We start from the raw sequence: 19,322 nt of genomic DNA on the forward strand, positions 1-19,322 counted from the left end.
AACACTATAATTTTTCATTAACTTATTATATAAACAATGGAATATTTTCATAGAAAACATCAAAATCTCTAACTATAAAACACATATAATAATGCAAGTCTGGTTTACACTCAGACCCATGTACACACACATTTGTGTGTGCATTTACTTCTCCCTTAGCAGGCAGTGAAAAGAGCAGCAATAATTAGCTTTTATCCTTGTGGGTTAAGTAGAGAAAAAAAAATCTCCTTTTATTCATCTCCAGAGACAAAGAGGCAATTTTGGATTTCAGTTCTTTTTCTTGTTGGATTCTACTTAAATTAAAGAAGAATAAAATATACTTCAAATCAGTTTTACACTAAATTTCCAATTGAGAGTTTTAAAAAATGTTTAGTCCTAAATGTTTTATTCCCTCACAGTAAGTCCCTGTGGGTAGCTGCTAAGTTCTCAAACCAGAAGAAACTATATTTTGGGAAAATATATCTAGCAGCAAATACATTTTTATCTTAATAAAATACAAAATGTCTTTCCAATCCTTTATTTTTTTCCTAAATCCTCTCTTTTCACTTTGGCATGTGAAGTTGTAGCTGTAGCTAAACACATGAGCTGAGAAAGGAATGTGAACTTAGCCAGCCAACCCTCCTCTGTGCTCTCCCTACTCAAGTTACGGGTTTAGATACCACTCAATCTTATTCTAAAGAACAATTCCACACTCAGTTGTCTAAAATGATATGCAGAAATCTACTGGCAGGCCCATTTTGGCCTAATCTGTACAGCTTTCTTACAACCAGAGCTACCTAACAATGGGATTGTTTGCCTAATCAAGGTATTGGGTTGGCCAAAAAGTTCATTCAGTTTTCCTGTAAGATGGCTCTAGTAGCATTTAGTTGTCTTGGACTTTATTTGAAACAACTGCGTTAGATATGGCGTGCATTCAAAAACATAAAAATTGGTAAATTTTTTGTGTAGCCATTTTAATATTGAAGACGGAAGCAATTATGTTGATTTTCAGCATAGTATGTTTTATTATTTCAAGAAGGGTAAAAATGCAACTGAAACACAAAAAAGGATTTGTGCAGTGCATGGTGAAGGTTCTGTGACTGACTGAATGTGTCAAATGTGTTTTGCAAAGTTTCATGCTGATTTCTCACTGGACAATGTTCCACAGTTGGGTAAGACCAGTTGAAGTTGCTAGCAATCAAATCCAGACATTAATTGAGAACAATCATTGTTATAAAATGTGAGAGATAGCCAACATACTCAAAATATCCAAATCAATAAAGTTATTGGTGAAAATGAAAACTGTGTCTTTTATTTTACGGAAAAAAAAATAGACTTTTTTTTGCGTAACCCAATAGTAACCCAATTGGGTTTTTTGCAAACCCAATAGTAACCCCCTTTACCTTTGTCTGCTGAGCATTGAAATATTAGTTAGATAATCAATCAAGGTGGATTCTATGAAGAAAAGTGGCCAGAAGTCTAGCTTTGATCACCCTCCCTCTACAATCTTAAAAATAACCTTGTTATCAGGACTGAGGCTTCCTGTCTGCCCAACTGTGGGCTCAGGAACCTTTATTTCTAATCACAAGGTCACTTAAAAATGGCTGATTCACTGGTAGCTTTTAGATACACATCGTATTTCATCTTTATAGCAGTGCAATGATATTATTCCAAAATAAATAGATGTTCACAGCTTTATTTGACCTGTTGAGGTCAGACAACCAGAAAGTGGGAGAGCTGGGACCAGAACACAGGTGTTCTGCATCCCTGTGTCTCACATGCTCCAAAAGGGCAAAAATTCAGAAAATGTCTCAAAAAGAGCCTGGGACCATCTGCTTTTAAAAAAAAAATGTTATGGGTAATTTTTAAATTGCATGTTCCTGGATCCCAACCAAGAGCTAGAAATTAGATTCTCAGAGGGTGGGGCCTAAAAATCTGCATTTTAATAAGCTCCTAGGCAATTTTTATTCACAGTAGTCAGGGAACTACTACTCTAAGTCTTTTCTCCTATCTCTAAACTTTGGAGAGTTAGTCAGTTTTCATGAGGAACATCTTCAAATTTTTAAAATTCATTGTTTGAGTGTTTTTATGAATAGCCATTGTCCTGAGCCTCCTAGCCTCACATTTTTTATTTAATAAATACTTACATAGTATTTACTACATGTAAGACTCTATTACTTGATTAAATTTTCACCACAATCTTATATAGTAGATAATATTATTATAATACCCATGTTATAGATGAAGAAACATACACAGAGGCCAGAAGGACTTACTTCAAATCACAGGCAAGACATGATACTAGGCTGTCTGGCTTGAGATCCTGTGTCAACCACTATGCTATGCTAGACCTACCTGCAGCTCCAAACACAGATTTGCAACCACCATGAGAAATGCCTGATGTTCTCCTACCTGATACCACTATGTCTTATTTTGTTGTTTTCTCTCCTAACATGTCTGCAATTCCCCTATCTCTTACCTACATGGTTAATTCCTCTTCATCTTACAAAACCTGGACACTAGCTCTGGATGACCAAGCTCATTACATGAGCTATACCCACAGGTTTGTTCCTATCTTCCACAGGAAACTGTATATACCATCAGGGCAGAAAGTAAGCATTATTCATTTTCTACCCAGGAGCTCCATAGATGCTTGAGGCTGTATGCAAATAACTGGTTGTATACAAAGTAAGGAATGGTTTTTGCTTTATCACAGAATTTACTGCTGATTTCAAAACACTTGCATTAATTTACATATCATTTATTTCTAGACAGAAAGCCTGGAGGGCAGAAAGTTAAAACTACTGCCAATTGGAGATCAATTGAAATTTTAGATAAAATATCTCTGAAATTATCATTTAAGTCAGTGGAAAATCCTCTATTGATCTGTAAGAATGTGAATTAGACACAAGGTTTCTGGGACTCTCCTGTTGCATAAAGGAAGGTGTAAACATTACAGCATGTTGTCTTCAAGGCTATAAATGTATTTGCACAAGAGGGCTATGAAGCCTGGCTTGTGAATACAGTCCTTTCTTCTCCAGCTGGCAGAAGCCAAAAATTGTCAGAGCTCTGCTCTCCTGGATACTGAAGGATCAAATTCCCTGCTCTGTAATGACCCCTGAAGCCAACTGGGCAAACAAAATTCTTTCATACAAGAACACAGGGAACAAGGGGGGAAGCTGTAGTACTTCAGTTCTTTGAGTCCTGCTTCCAGAAAAGTCTGGCTGGTGTTTCATCTAACTTGTCTCTCAGTGGACTAGTAAGTCAAACAGGATAATTGCAAATTGTTCTACAGTCTGAGGGTAAGAATTTCTTGCATGCCTAGAAAGCCACCCAGTTGAAATTAAATTCCTTAAACACATAAAGCAGTCTGAAACACAGAATATTAGATTCCCCATCTTGTGCAGCATACTAAATTCTTGAGATTGTATACATGCTAAACAGACTCACTGATTTTTTTCTGTTTAAAGAGATTTACTTTTCTCCCTCACATCAAAGAAAGTATATCAAAGAAACACAAAACAGAATTTGTGATTAGTACAAACAGACCATATTAATTTTTCCTAGAGTTTAAACAATACTCTAAGACAAAAACATGCTAAAGCCATTATGCTGATTCAAAGAGCTCAGATTACCACACAAATACACAATGTGTTTTGGATAAAACAGATTACACTACACCTCACACTTATATTTTATGATGGAAAATATGTTATGAAGTTTTGGCCTGGTGATTTATGGAAAATGCCCTCAAGTTGTAGGTCTCCACAAGTTTCACATGACACATGCAGGTATGTGAAAACCATAGTTTATGAAATAAAGCCTAGTCAATGGCACTGCCCAAAATTTCAGGAGTGAGTGCTCTCTGCTGTGGTTGTAGATTTGATCATGTGTGTAAGCCAATTATCTCTGCTCTGCCCCACCGTCAAAGAACACACTATTCTTTCTCTTCAAAATGGAACTTACAGGGTGAGTCAGGGAGTCCTGGGACACAATCAAAGACAGCATCCCCAAAACAAATCTAAAGAATGCGTTCCTCACCAAGAAGTATTCATCATCCATATTAATAAGGTTTCCTCTTCTTTAAATGCCTCTCCTCCCTGCCTTCATTCGGTTCATTCTTAAAAAGTGTGTTGTGAGAACTGATCTAAGCCAATTTGATCATTCATCAATGTTAGGTTCCATCAGATAGATGACACCTGTAGGTCTCTTCTCTCACAATCTTGCTACCAAATTCTGCCACATATGCAAACATCTATCTATTAGTAAGTAGGTATAAAACAGTTATATAATCAATTCTATGAGAAGTCCCTCTCTGTGTTATTTTTAGTGTTCCAATAGCATTTTGGTTCAAAAGTGCAGTAGCTAGTAGTGCTAGTGGTGTTATGATATTTTTTATTGTTGTTCAATTACAGTTGTCCCCAATTTTCCCCCATTACTCTCCCCTGCCCTACTAACCATCACCTCCCACATATAATCACCTCCCCCCACCTCATTGTCTTTGTCCATGGGTCCTTTATACATATTCCTTGACTTGATCTTTGCCCATTTTTCTTCCATTCTCCCCCTTCTTCCTCCCCATCTGGTCACTGTCAGTTTGTTATTTATTTCCACGTCTCTGGCTCACTTGTTTGTCTTGTTGATTACGTTCCACTTATAGGTGTGATTATATAGTATTTGTCTTTCACCACCTGGCTTATTTCATTTATTATAATGTTCTCCAGTTCCATCCATGCTGTCCTGAAACACAGGAGTTCCTTCTTTCTTTTTGCTGCAGAGTATTCCATTGTGTAAATGTAAGCAGCACTCAACTAACTCTTTTAGTTAGTTTAGAACATCTTGCATATAAGATGCCCCCAAACTACAAATCTACTGTCATATTCAAAGATGACTGGATTTCTAGTATTTGGTTCACTAGATCACTAGATTCTTATAACTTGTTCATGTAGGGGTATGGAATACATAAACCTTCATTCCCATTCATTTTACCACTGGCAGCAGGGTTTCTAAATCCTCCTTGTTGATTAGATAAAAAGACCACTGAAGCATTTATGGTAATCATTTCAAATATTAGCCAAATACCCTGAACTGAATGTTCCCTATAAGTGCTTTAGATATTAGCTTGCCATCTTTGAAATGCAGATTAATTCACATACTATATATACACTACACAGTGTCTACACTGAAGAATTTAAAAGTAAATTATAGAAAATATAATCAAGTGAAATCTCCATTCATTTTAACATTATTTCATGTTAAAATGAATAGTCATGTGATTCTCATTTAAAAAAAAAATTATCTGCCTACTTATAAGGAATATATTCTCTGGCCTAAAAATAAAGCCTGAACCTACTTCTACAGTCTGACTGACCATTTCTCCTCTTTTCTGCCACTGTGCTTCAGCTCAAGCTGTTCCCAATACCTTAAATGCCTTCCCCACACTCTTCAGGGTCTCTCTCTAACTAGCTTGTGATAAATTCATCTCAGACGGCCCATAGTGCCTGACAGAAAGCCTATACTGGGCACTTGGCTGGCAGCCAAACAAATTGAGCCTGGGAAAGCAAAGACCAGGAGACCCCAGGGCACAGATCATATCCTGGGAGCAGGTCTTGAGGAGAGAATGTAGTAAGAGAAGGTAGAACCAAACACAGAAAGTGCAAAAGACTCTTCACCCCATGTGATCTTCTCTGACTTGTGCCATAACCCACCTCTTGGCAGTCTCAGACTTACACTCAATGACTTTATCTCTGATGTTCTCCACGTCCTTGATTTAGACTAGGAAAGTGGATTCAGACTTCCAATGGGTCAGTGTCTCTCCAAGACCCCCAGTGTTTTGTGTAACATCTTTAACCCTGCATGTTTATACCATGTTTTATGGATCTACTAATGTGTGTGCCTCCCCACTGGGCTATGAGTTCCCTAATTGAGCCCGGACTGCATTCATCTTAGTGTTCCCAGAATCAAGCAGAAGACTTAGTCCATAGTAAATGACTTTTAAAATGTTCATCAAGCCCTGGCTGGTGTAGCTCAGTGGACTGAGCGCAGGCTGCGAACCAAAGCTTCGCAGGTCCGATTCCCAATCAGGGCACATGCCTGGGTTGCAGGCCACGGCCCCCAGCAACTGTACATTGATGTTTCTCTCTCTCTCTTTCTCTCTCTCTCTCTCTCTCCCTCCCCCCTTCCTTCCCTCTCTAAATAAATAAATAAAATCTTTAAAAAAATGTTCATCAAATAATTGAGTAAATAAAATGAACTCTAGTTTAGAAATGTGACAGTGCCTATTGATTGACTGCTCCACTGGCTTAGTGATCTGGTTTCATCATAATGGTCCTGAGCAATATCCATCCCTTTACTAACTCTCCCACAGTAGGTCAGAAGCAAATACTAGAGCTCATTCTCCAGCAACCTTTGCTGGGACATACTTCACTGGTATTGTCCCTGGCCATTCCTTATATTCCCTTAAGTTTAACAGTCACCCTCACACACCCTCAGTATCTTGATGTTCTAATTATATTGCCAATAATTGCCCTAAAGTAAAGGCAAAACTTTTTAGAATTTCATAACTATATCTTATTTAAATTCCTAAAAATTCTCTAACGTTTCTGCTGTGGTCTGAATACTGTGTCCCCACCCCAACCCCTCAAATTCATATGTTGAAACCTAATACCCAATGTTATAGTATTAAATGGTGAGGCTTTGGGGAGGTGATTAGGCCATGAAGCAAAGCCCTCATAAGGCCTGTGAAAGAGCCATTGCATCTTCTTCCCTGTGAAGTTACAGTGAAAAGGCACTCATGAGACATGGAATCTTACAGTGCCTTGGTCTTAAACGTCCCAGTCTCCAGAACTGTGAGAAATAAAATTCAGTTGTTCATAAGCCACCCAGTTCATGGCATTTTTGTTATAGCAGCCCAAATAGACTAAGATAATCACTAACAGATATTGACTTATAGCCTATGTGGAAGAAACTAGGCTAGCTGGGTGGGATCCAAACATGATATAACAGCATCTTTCTTTTCACAGGGCTCTTTATCCAGATGGAGAGACACAGGACATGTACCCAGGAGCAAAACTGCCAGCAAATGCACTACACAGGATTCAAGACTAGGGAGGCTTTACTGCAGTGGCCACTGGCCAGGAAGAGTAGAGGGTGTTTGAGGAGAAGGTGGCACTAAGATAGAAGACATGATGTAAGCACTTATGGGTGAAGGAAGTGACAGCAAGCAGGTCTAGGCCCAGAATGTTTTGCAGCGACCCGAGCAGCAGAGACACAGGGGTCAGGGTCAATGGGAAGGCAGGGAAGAGGCCGGCTCAGTGTCAGAAACCTATGTGTCAGGAATCACAGCAGCAGTGTCTCTCTGGGCAACAACCATCACCTGTACTGACACTTTAAAATCAATCCTTTCATAAACTCTCTCTTTCTCTTCAGAAGTTACGATAAAAAAACCCATGTACTAAACTAAGCTAGTTTAAGCTGCTGGAAACTTTACCAGGTGGCATACTTTTACTGGATAAAAAAAGAAAAACATGATCTGGCAAGAGTAGAGTTGCTAAAATCACCACAGATGAACCCCACCTAGCCAGCTGCTTTAGCAACACTTCAGTATATGTGCAATTAAAATGGGCCACACTTAAAGGTGAAGGGCACAACTATATAACATGGCAAAGCTTCATGCTTCTTCATGATTTCCAACAATATTTAACTGCATAAACCCAAAAGCCCTATTCTTAGAGATTTAGCTTTGAAGATCTAGCATAAGAATTCTACACTGATGTATTTCTTTTCATAGACACATTATAATACATGAGTACAGTATCATGAACTTTAATCAGAATGAAGAAAGAAGCTAAAGTGACTTTCTCTACTGCAGGAACCTACACTTTTTTCATTTATTATCTGCAGAGGATTTAGCATCATCTCTATACATTACCAGGAGATCCATACTTTCAAAAAAATGTGATATTACTTCAGAGAGTTAAAATATAAAGAATGTACCTACTAATTACATCACAAAAAGAATGAACAGTCATTACCTTCTGTCACATATAATCAGACTATGTGAGGGAGAAGAAGGGAACACTAACACTGAATGATTAGCTCCTTTCACTTTTATAACCATGTGAGGTAGGTTTGATTATCTTTATTTTGATGTATGATGAAAGCAGATTAGGAGAGTAATTTGTCAAAGGCCATAAGCTAATACATGGTAGGGATGGGGCTGAAACCCTGACTTGAGTCCCAAAACTCTCTTGTCTTTATATACAAGAGAAGAGGAGACAAACACCTCGAGATGCTCTGGAGGACACAGGAGAGTAGGCATGAAAGGGTGTAGTGTACAAAGAGGCTGGTACACCCTTAGGCCCTACAACTGAGCAGAGTAAACCGTGATGGAAATACTCATGATAACTGGGTAGGGCCAGGGAGGCTGAACGGGGCTCAATTGAATTAAAAGGTAGATTTTTTTTATAGACACCGGAAGTCCAATGAATCAGAAAAGAATGATTAGCTACATGGCTATAGTTATGGCTATTAGATACTATGTTTTTAGAAATAAAACTTGATGTCGAATATCTCACTGTAAAGAAATATAACTATCTATCTAGATGATTTGGCTATCTGAAATTACCTTGGGCTGGCAAATGTACAGAGAAAGTGGTTCTCTATCAGAAGATCCCACTTGTTCACTCTGTCACTCCACTCACTGATCTTTAACTATACAAATAATTGTATAAAACTTAGCATGGAAGATATATTTACCTAAAACTCCTGTCCTTAAGGAACCACAATACTGTGGGGGAAGACTGACAAATAACAAAGATTCTGATGTATAGCCAAATGCAAAATGTACACAATCAATAATAATTATCTTAGGAGTCCAGAGAAGAAAGTAACACATCTCCCAGGACTCTCCCAGCCACCCAACCACAGTCCAGTAAAAGCAGAAAGGAACAAACAAGTAGGGCCACATTTTAACCCTTGCCATCTCCCACATTTTAACTGTATGATTCCTTTTCACATAGCTAAAAGTGGGAGGAAGAAGAAAAAGAAGGAGGGAGGGAAGCAGACAGATAGCAAACTCTTATATAGTAACCTCTAGGAATTTGCCAGAAACTTTATATGATGCAACCTTTGTATACATATGAATTTTGTATGTATAACTCACCAGAAACAGTTTTCCATAACACAGGGATGCATAAGAACAGATCACTGTTTTCCAAACAAAAGAATGACATACTCTGGCCCATTCTTTAATTTGCAACTGTGTTAAAAAGTCAATGTAATTTGACTTTTGTCCAGACCCTTTGCATGAGGTACACTGACCTCTTGTGTCTGGAAACAGATTTTTTACTATAGTAAGAGAACAATTAAATTCTATATTTATAGGTGCATTATAAAAGTCACTAATCGATAAACTCTAATGTTTTACTGGCATGACCAATTGAGTGATGAAACACTTGGTATCAATTTTAGAACAATGAGATAGCCACAGTTAGTAGACCTATTTGGGATACCCCAATGTGATCATGCATGCTATGCAGGACACTACAGTCCTTGTGGAGAGAAGCAGTCAGGATTGTCCCAACACTGATGCCCAGTTTGCTCACCAACAACTGATCCTGGGCCAGCAGGTAATCCCACAGCAGGTGCTGTGCCCAAATTCTCTTTCCCATGAGACCAGTGACTATTCTCATCTCCATAAGGAAGGTTACGAAGTCTACCCATACCTTATACAGCTTGCACACAATTCAAGCCCTTTGGTGACAAAATAGTTCTCTGTCCCTGAGTCCTACAAGGCCACTCTTATGTCCTTCCTCCTAAAGTGAAGGACAACAGAGAGCAGGGAAGGCCAAAACAGCCTCTGCAGGTTATGAAGAGAGGTTAAGTGTACCTATGGACTCTCTGACCTACATCAAAATATACTGTGACCTAAAAGGCCACTACTTGAAGCAAACATGAATTGAAGTTTGCATTTAAAGACTAAAAACATAATTTTTTCCAGTATGGCATTTATACTGTATTTAGTCATTTATTTGTGAGCCTAACTCCTTTACTTGATAAGCAGCTCCCCAGGGCCTGCGACTCTGCTCTCAAGGCCTAGCTCAATGTTCAGTCAATGAAGCAGGCTCATTCTGTGCTTGCTGGACACACACACACACACACACACACACACACACACACACTCTGCAAGGCATTAGAATTGCCCTGAATGGAAGTCTGAGTTTTAAAGCTGAAGTGGTATGTAATAAGACACAGTATATTTATAAGACACAGTCAAGACTGAATTGTAGATAGTCATGAATAGAATCAAACCCTAAGTATCTGACAACATATTTGTGGACCAAATCAGTTGAGTAGGATTGTGGATATCAAGGTGGGTCCATCTTCTGATAAGTCTAGGCTGATGTTCACTGGTATATACTTCTCTGTTACATTCAGTTTGTCAAGTATGAGGAAAAACTCTATTCAGAAATAGGCTAACTGAAAAAAGTGAGTCTTGCCTTGATGAGATTCAGATAATTCAATACTTTTACTATGAACCCACAGAGATCTAGATTACTAGGGAATAGCAATTGCTTTGAATTACATCTCAAAGCATAAGCCAGTTTTGGCTTAATGAGTTTTTGTGTACTGGGCTTAATAAAAAATTGTATTATTCATTTCATACAAATGTGGTAGAGTTGATTAATTACTCATAATGAAGGAAAATAAGCCCTAATCCATTTCAATAATTCCCTTATTTCAAAATATAGAAATTTATCTTTAAATACACAAAATCCTAGATAATTACAGAGTCCCAGAGAAATGTAGTGATTTTCCAAAGTCACATAGTAAATTAGTGATGAGATAAAAATCAGAACCTGGGTCTCAGGACTCCTTGTCTACTATACTTTCACCACTTAGTAGTTTCCAAACAATGCCCTGCAGAGCCTGCTTGGCACCCAGTAGAGGGCCTTGGAGGGTAGAGTTCCACTGTCTATCTCATGCTTTCTTTTCAGGTAGACCCAGTGGACATTAGTGCACTGGCATTTGTGAGTCTCATGACAATAAAAAAAAAAACTACTATATATAATTACCATTATGTCATAAAAAGGGCTATTTTTAACACTAAGAACATTTGAAAGGACAGAATCTCAGAATAAATGGAGATTCTTGATAAAATACAATACTATCCTACATCTTCCTCATGTCACTATGGATCACAGAAAAAGCAAATACATTCTGTGGACCTGCATTTGGAAAGCAATGTTTTTGTGGAAAGAACATAGAATTTGGTTCTCAGCCTCACCACAGTGATCTCAGTGGCACCACTGAGTGAGTCATTTTGGTCTCTATGTGGTTTTTACCCATGAAATTCAGTAATAATTCTTGACTACAACACTAAAAGGGCTGTTTCTTCACACACACGCGTGCACACCCACACACACACACACACACACACAATCTGGTTTTGTTATTCTCAAAATGTGGCCTCAGGACTACCTATATCATAATCATCTGACATGCCTGTATAAAACCCAAGTTCCTTAGCTCCACCCAGGATAAGGCTCTCAGGAAATGAGGTCTAGTGCTGAGATGCAGGTTAGAAGGCAGGAAACCTGGGGTCTTGTTTTTCAAATGATGGTTTACAGTATCTGTACCAATTGCTGTTAGTAAGATCACAAGGAAAAAAATTCCTTTGAAAATCTGCAATAATTATAAAAGCAGAAAAGAGAATAGGAAAAGGAAGACAAAAAAAGCAAGAACTACTGGGTTGGCCAAAAATTTCGTTTGTTTATTTTTTCCATAAGATGGCTCGAGAAGTGCTTAGTTGTCTTGAAATTCATTCAAAACAATTTTGTTAAATTGTATTGTGACAGCTGTCATTAAAAAACTTACCAAAATTGGTGAATTTTTGTGTAGCCATTTTAATACTGAAGGTGCAATAAATTATCAAACATTTTTGGTATATTATGCTTTATTATTTCAAGAAAAGCTGAAATGCCAAAAAAGGAGAAAGATTTGTGTAGTGCATGAGAAGATGCCATGACTGATTGAACATGTCAAAAGTGGTCTGTGAAGTTTCATGCTTATTTCTCACTGGACAGCACTCCATGGTTGGGTAGACCAGTTGATGAAGTTGACAGCGATCAAATCAAGACATTGAGAACAATCAACATTATACCATGTGGGACACAGCTGACATACTCAAAATATCCAAATCAATAAAGCTATTGGTGAAAATGAAAAATGTATCTTTTTACTTCACGGAACAAACTAAATGCACTTTTTGGCCAACCCAATAGAATAAGGAGGACATCACTTATCTCACAGTCTCTGTTTTCTCAACTGACAAACAAAGATTTGTGGACAAGATCTTTTTAAACCCACTCTTAGCAATTAAACTATTTTTGTTAAATATTTAAAGGAAAATTTTTCCACAAGTGCAGATCTGCTTTGGTAAAAGTATCTGGGAGCTGTGTCCCTTAAACTCCTCTTAGATGTCCTCCACCCCCAGGTAGCCTCATGAGGTTCCCTGTACTGTAGACAACAGAACAATATTCCTCATCTCTGAGGTACTGTTCTCACTTCAGAGAAGGTAAATCTAACCATCTAACACCAAACAGTGCCAGTGGTTCAACTATAATCAGCCAATACAATGTATCAACTCAATCACCAGATTCTCCCTTTTGACAAGGGATTCACGTGCAGGAGAAGTGGTATGGTCCACCATGAATACCACAAATATAATCAATGAGAAGATACTACCCTTAACTTTTTTGGTTTCCTTTGGAAATAGACAAAAAAACTTATTTACACCTACTGGTATTATTTTGGTATATTTCTTTCCAGTTACTATCAATAAGGCACATCAATTTTACACTGTAATCATGGTGTAATGTACAACTTTATATATACATGATGCCATTTTTTTCAATTACAGTTGACATTTCAATATTATATTAGTTTTAGGTATAAGGCATAGTGGTTAGACATTAACATAACAAACAAGCAATTCTCCTAAGTCTGGAACCTACCTGACACCATACATAGTTATTACAACACTATTGATTATATTCCTTGTGATTACTATTGATTATATTACCTACTCTGCCATCTTGAAGAGAAGTCCTCAACATTTTTAAAAAATCCATTTCTGTTCCTAAGGCAGAGCTTCTAACCAAGTACTTTGACCCCTTTCTTTCTTTGCAGTACCTATGCTATCTGTCTTTTCCTTTCTATTCTCTATGGCTACAGCCACAGCATAATTTACTGGAAATTATCTGAGCCACCAAACTGCCTTCCTCACATGGTCTCAACCTTTAGACTCTTTTAGTTAACTGTAAGCTTTTCTAACTCATCGTTTTGATAATGACATCTGAAAATCCAACTGTGACTAGGTTTAAGTTCTCTCCCCATAGTCTTCACAGAGACACTTCAAACACGTTAATTGCCCATATTCCCTAGCTACATTTATTGACAAGCATGTTTACCTAATGTTCTTTTTGAACCATCTGGCACAAACCTCTTACTCCCCACACTGGACTGCTTCTTGGTGAACAGCAGATTCCACCATTCACCTAGGGGTTGAGACCAAATCTTTGGGTTCACTCTTGACACATTTGCTTACCTCACACCCTATCTAGCTCCAAGTTCTGTCATAGCCATGAAATACAGCCACTCTCCCCCTTGCTCAGTTCACTCTGCTCCAGCTATCTGGACTCCTTGCTGTCCACAATCACATCAAGCACATCCCAGTTTCCAGGCCTTTGTACATGATGATGGTTTCTCTACCTGGAATGCTCTCCACCCAGATAGCAGAATGGATATATACCTCTTTTCATTCAGGTTTCAAAGAGGCTTTACCTGACCACCCTATTTAAAATAGTGCTTCCTTTTCTCTATCTTTACTCTGCTTTATTATTTTTTTATAAAACATCACCACTTGAAATTCAGTTATACATGCATTAGTTGATGTAAGTGGAATTATACAGTTCTCTTTTGTGACTGGCTTATTTCACTTAGCATAATGTTTTCAAGGTTCATCCATGTTATAGCATGTCAGAATTTCCTTTCTTTTAAATGTTAAATAATATGGAATTGCATGTATATGTCACATTTTGATTACCTATTCATCCATTAACAATTGTTTTGCTTTCATCTTTTGGCTATTGTAAATACTTCTATGAACATGGGTGTACAAGTGTCTCTTTGAGACATTCTTTTTAATTCTCTTGAGTATATATCCAGAAACAGAATTGCTAAATCATAAGGCAATTCTATTTTTACTGTTTTTGAGGAACTGTTTTCCATAGCAGCTGAATCATTTTATATTCTTACCAACAGTGCACACATATTCTAATTTCTCTATATCCTCACCAACAGTTATCTTTATCTAGCCATCCTAATGGGTATGGGGAGACATTGTGCATTTGATCTGCATCTCCCTAATGATTAATGCTGTTGAGCAACTTTTCATATACCTGTTCACCTTTGTGTATCTTCTTTGGAGAAATGTTTATCTGGGTGGAAAGTATTCCTTTGCTCATTTTTAAAATTGAGTTGTTCGATTGTTGTTGTCCTCATCACTGAGTTACAGGAGTTCTCTATATAGTGGATTTTAAACCCTTGTTGGAGACATGAATTGCAAATATTTTCTCCTACTTGGTAGGTTGCTAAAAATGTGCAGTTTTAATCCCAGCACTTAATTTATTTTAGATGTTGTTCTCCTAGAGGGGAGACAGTGCGCCTGTTGGTTTCATCCTTACAATTCTTAGCAGTTATTGCTCTATGCAGATGATGCCTACAGTTGTTTAAGAATGGTTATGAAATGATGTAGGATATCATACAGTATCACTTTTTCAATAGTGGCTGACAAATGGAAGTACAACTGTTAATTAAAAGCACATAATGTTGCTGATTATGAATAAAATGTCCTAGCTCACTAGAGCATAATTCCTATATCATTAGTAGAGAATTAACTAGCTCTATTAAAGATTGGGAGGACTAGTTACTTTTTCATCATCCTTTAATTAAAACCTCCACATCTTGCACTTGAAAGCCTTTGTTTCTTACCTATTATTTTCATTCTTTATTCCAGCCTTGAAAATCCAGGATGAAAAATTTAAAAAGCACAAAACTTTCTACATAAACATTTCATACTATGTAATAAGAAAAAGGCATACTTTTCTAAAATACTGAAAAAAAACGATTTTAATGTTCTTTGAACTATGAGGCCAAGAAAAAGAAAAGCAGTAGTGAAGAGAACATTTTAGATTTAAAGTTCTCTTATAATCTACAATAAATTTATATTAAAATACAATTTCTCTCTATCTCCTTACTCACAGTAACTGAAAAATACCACAGTTCAGGGGTACCAGACCAAAAGCCTAAAGTGGAAAATCATCCAGTAATAGCACAGCTGACTTTACTTTTTTCTTAATTTGGAATAGTTATTTGCTGTGAAGTACCTGGTACAGCAAGACATGACCTCAACCTCAGTTACCTTCTCCCCTTGAAGACCAACAAATGGGTGCTTCGCACAATGCCTGACATGTAGCACTGATAATCAATAAAAGTTTGTTAAGTAAATTATTAATTTAAATTATATTAGCTAGGATTTGTTGGGTATTATATGGCAGGTCTTATACTATATGCTTCAGTCATGAAGTCACAACTCCAGAAGCCATTGTTGTCACTTCATGCCTGCTATTCTTTACTACAGTCAATTCTGTATTTCTCTCCATAAACCCCAAGATATGGACCTTCTCTTCTCTAAAAATTCTACTGTATGCTACTGAAGAACAGGAGACTTACTTGCTATATTTTTTATATTGATTTTGCACCCCACATTTCTAAATCATTTTATACAAGTAGAGTTTAGTATATAACTAATATCAGCCCAACTAAGAAGAAATAGAGACTACTTTTTTTGTTTCATCCTCTGTCACTAAATACGTCTGATGTATCTTGCAAGAAGTAAAAACAATATTATGATGTGATAAAGAATCTGAGTGATAGAAAGCAATAAGAGAGCCAGCTAACATTCTACACCTGAATTATTATTTATTTGATTAAAATAAAGATACCTAAATTTATCTTTTCTGTTTATGCTGTTTGAGTCTCATTAAGTCTATGTTTCTGCTATCTTCTAAATATTGTTTTCCGTATTTCAAATGTCTACAATGCAAAGTGAGATGATATACTGTTTGGAAAACAATAAAATTATAGAGTAGTTAGACTTCCATTATAATCAAATTTTCACTCTGTCGTAATTTTCCAAATCGGTATCCTTGGGGTGAAATGTTTTAAGCTTGATTTCAGCTCAAAACTGAATATTCTGATTCACTTGAATTTAGAAAAGATTCAACAAAACTTTTTTCCTCTGTTGATCATAAAAGTAGATCAAAGCTCATCTCTTTTTTATTGATGTAGCCCCTGACAGACTTCAGGATCCATTCTCCTTTTGAATTCCTGCACACTTGGCATAATTACTTATGTCATGTAAACGGTACAACAGAGTACTGAGATGACGTTCTTTGCTTAATCTCCCAGTCCTATCTTTTGTACAGCATATCTCCCTAGTACACATCCTTTCTATACATAGGACTATTGTCTTTCTATACACATCTGGAATTATTAGATCAAATGGAATGTGTATTTTCAATAATAATACATGCTGCCAAACTATCTTCCAAATGACTGCATTAAATTATTATCCTTTCACCCTAAAGTACATATATGGCAGAAACAATAACTCATATTCACCAACACTAAATATTATCAATGTGTTGGATAAAATCTTTATTGTTATTTTAATATAAAATTCCATAATTGTTATGAGTTTGAGTATTTTATTGTCCATTTTAAAATTCTATCACTAATTTTGCTTTTCATTTTGTTGTAGTATATATGTTACTTTTTAACAGAAGGTGTTGCATCTCTAAAAATCTTTATTTTACTTTCATGTTTAAGATTTCTAGTTTCAAAGTAATTTTCTATAACAACTTTAAAGTTCCATGCTTCACTGTATTGCAGAACCCAGCATGGCCAAAAGAAGTTTGCTAACATAATTAATGTTCGCTTTTTCTTAGGTAGGTTTTTACTTTTCATCTTTGGAAAACAATTTTTTTCTTTATCCCAGGAGTTCTGAAATTCCATCAAGATGCACCTACATATAGGTCATTTTCTTTCATTGTGATGGCAACTGTCCAAGCCATTTAATTTTGAGACATAGTCAGTCTATCTTCATCTTAGAGAAATAGTCTTCTGTTATTTCTCTGATAATTTCTTTGATTATTTCTTTCATACTTTCTCTGTTCCCTTCTAGAACTCTTGGTCATATTGATGATGTTTGACCTCTTGGATTGATTTTCCACGCTCCACTTCTCTAATATTTTTATTCTTCTGTTCTGTTGCTTTGTATTTTGGGAGGAGTGCCTTACTTCCTAAGTCATCATATTGACATTCAGCATTTTCATTCTATTATTCAGCCATTCTATTGATTTTTTAATTTAGTAAATATCATATTTACCAGTATGTCTTCCCTGTTCCCTGACTCTACCATTTTCATTTTCTTAAGTTTAAGCAGTATCATGTTCTCTTATTTGAGATAGATTGTAATGAGGCTAGAGTATGCTAAACTTAACTCCCAAACTACATGTACTCTAATGTGGCATTTTAGTTTAGGTTGCTCAATGCAGAAATTTGGGGGCACTGCTTAACATTATTGTGTGCTTACCTAAAAATAAGGAGTTATGGTAGTACTACTAATAACAATAGTTAATGTACATTGAAAGTTTTCTGCTTTTTTTAAGTATTCTACATGTATTACCTAATTTAATCCTCACAGAAACCCTGTTATTCTCATTTTAAAGATAGAGACATTCACAGAAAATCACTAACTTTCCCCTATGATACCACTAAAAGTAGAACAGACAGGTTTAACCTCAGGCAGAGTATTTCCAGTACCCATTCAACTTAAAAAGTCAATAGTACAAAACTATGAATAATAAACTATGAATATAAAAATATATTTATACATATCTATTAACAATTGAATTTAAAAAATAAACTAAGCAAACAAGAAGAACAGAAACAGAACCATGGATATGGGGAGCATTTTGATGGTTGCCAGATGGGAAGGAAGTTTGGGGGAATGATGAACTGGTGAGGGGATTAAGAAGTACACATAGGTAGTTATAGAAGAGTCATGGAGATGTCAAGTATAGTATAGGAAATGGAGTAGCCAAAGACCTTATACACATGACTCATGGACTTGAACAAAGGTGTGGGGATTGCCTGAGGTAGTGGGAATGTCTGGGTGGAGGGAGACAAAGGGGGAAAATTGGGACAACTGTAATAGCATAATCAGTAAAACATAATTTTAAAAAGCCAATAGTTTAACAGTTGTTTGCATTACTATTAAAACAACAAACTATTAAAGCAGCCATCACAGTAAGCTGTCCAACCAGAATAGTCTGAGTTTATATGCCAAGAATGCCTCTGACTCAGGATCTCTCTGACCCAATTATTAGAGCTAGGATGACTTTCCTGTGTGTATGTTTCGATAGTCATCTAATGTTTCATGTGACATGTGAGCGAAGGCTATCTTGAAGTACACAGGAAGTAACTAAACAAAGCATCCTATGTTCATAGTATTTCAAACAATATCTATCAGCTTCCATAAATCATCTGATTCAATGGAGGTAACAAACTTGACATGATACTGTTAAGAACTGAAGTATATAATCAGAGTAGACATGATGTTTGGGGAATTTACTTCGTGATTGACAGAAAGAGCATAATTTCTCCAAAAGAACCAAAACTGTATAAAGGAAAGGTGTTGCCATTCAATCATTCCTTACTTATTATTTTTGACAGGAAGCCACCTGGGAGTAAGCCTGCAGAGTCTACCTGTATTAAAATACCCTCATCTAGAGCTTATCACACACAACACTACGAAATGAAATCATATTACTTAGAAATTGATTATAGCTAAATGCCAACCAGCAGAAATCTCTCCTATACAGATGTGTATCAACACCAGAATTCAGAAATAGTTATCTTTGCATAATAGCCCTAACTTGTATAGAATAAACCAGGTTGAGAAGTTAAAAGAGTGTAGTTATGCTGGTAATAATATTAAACAAAACCACCTAAACTAAAGGACTTCTGGCTACTTTTAAATCTTTAAGAACAAACAGGAAATTGCTAAATTATTAAAATCAAATCAGTATAATTTGGGATCTAAAATTAGTAATGTTAATTATAACTTTAAACTCAGTGAATGAAAAAATCACTCTTATTTACTTTGGGGAAGAAATTGTATGAACCAGTATCATTGAATACTATTTAGCTTAGCC

At 36.5% G+C, this 19,322-nt stretch overlaps 2 long non-coding RNA genes across 2 annotated transcripts in view; both read right to left on the reverse strand.

Annotated features, from left to right (window-relative positions):
* The window catches only part of LOC118497352, a 307,937-nt gene that overhangs the window by 13,228 nt on the left and 275,387 nt on the right, over positions 1–19,322 (reverse strand). The window lies entirely within an intron of this gene.
* Positions 1,029–12,151, reverse strand: LOC118497351. Its single transcript, XR_004899877.1, has 3 exons — positions 12,103–12,151; positions 11,156–11,157; positions 1,029–1,170 (listed from the first exon to the last, which is right to left on the reverse strand). It is a non-coding gene; the product is annotated as an uncharacterized LOC118497351 (long non-coding RNA).

The sequence above is a fragment of the Phyllostomus discolor genome, chromosome 11 (genome assembly GCF_004126475.2).
Source record: "Phyllostomus discolor isolate MPI-MPIP mPhyDis1 chromosome 11, mPhyDis1.pri.v3, whole genome shotgun sequence".
Lineage (NCBI taxonomy): Eukaryota > Metazoa > Chordata > Mammalia > Chiroptera > Phyllostomidae > Phyllostomus > Phyllostomus discolor.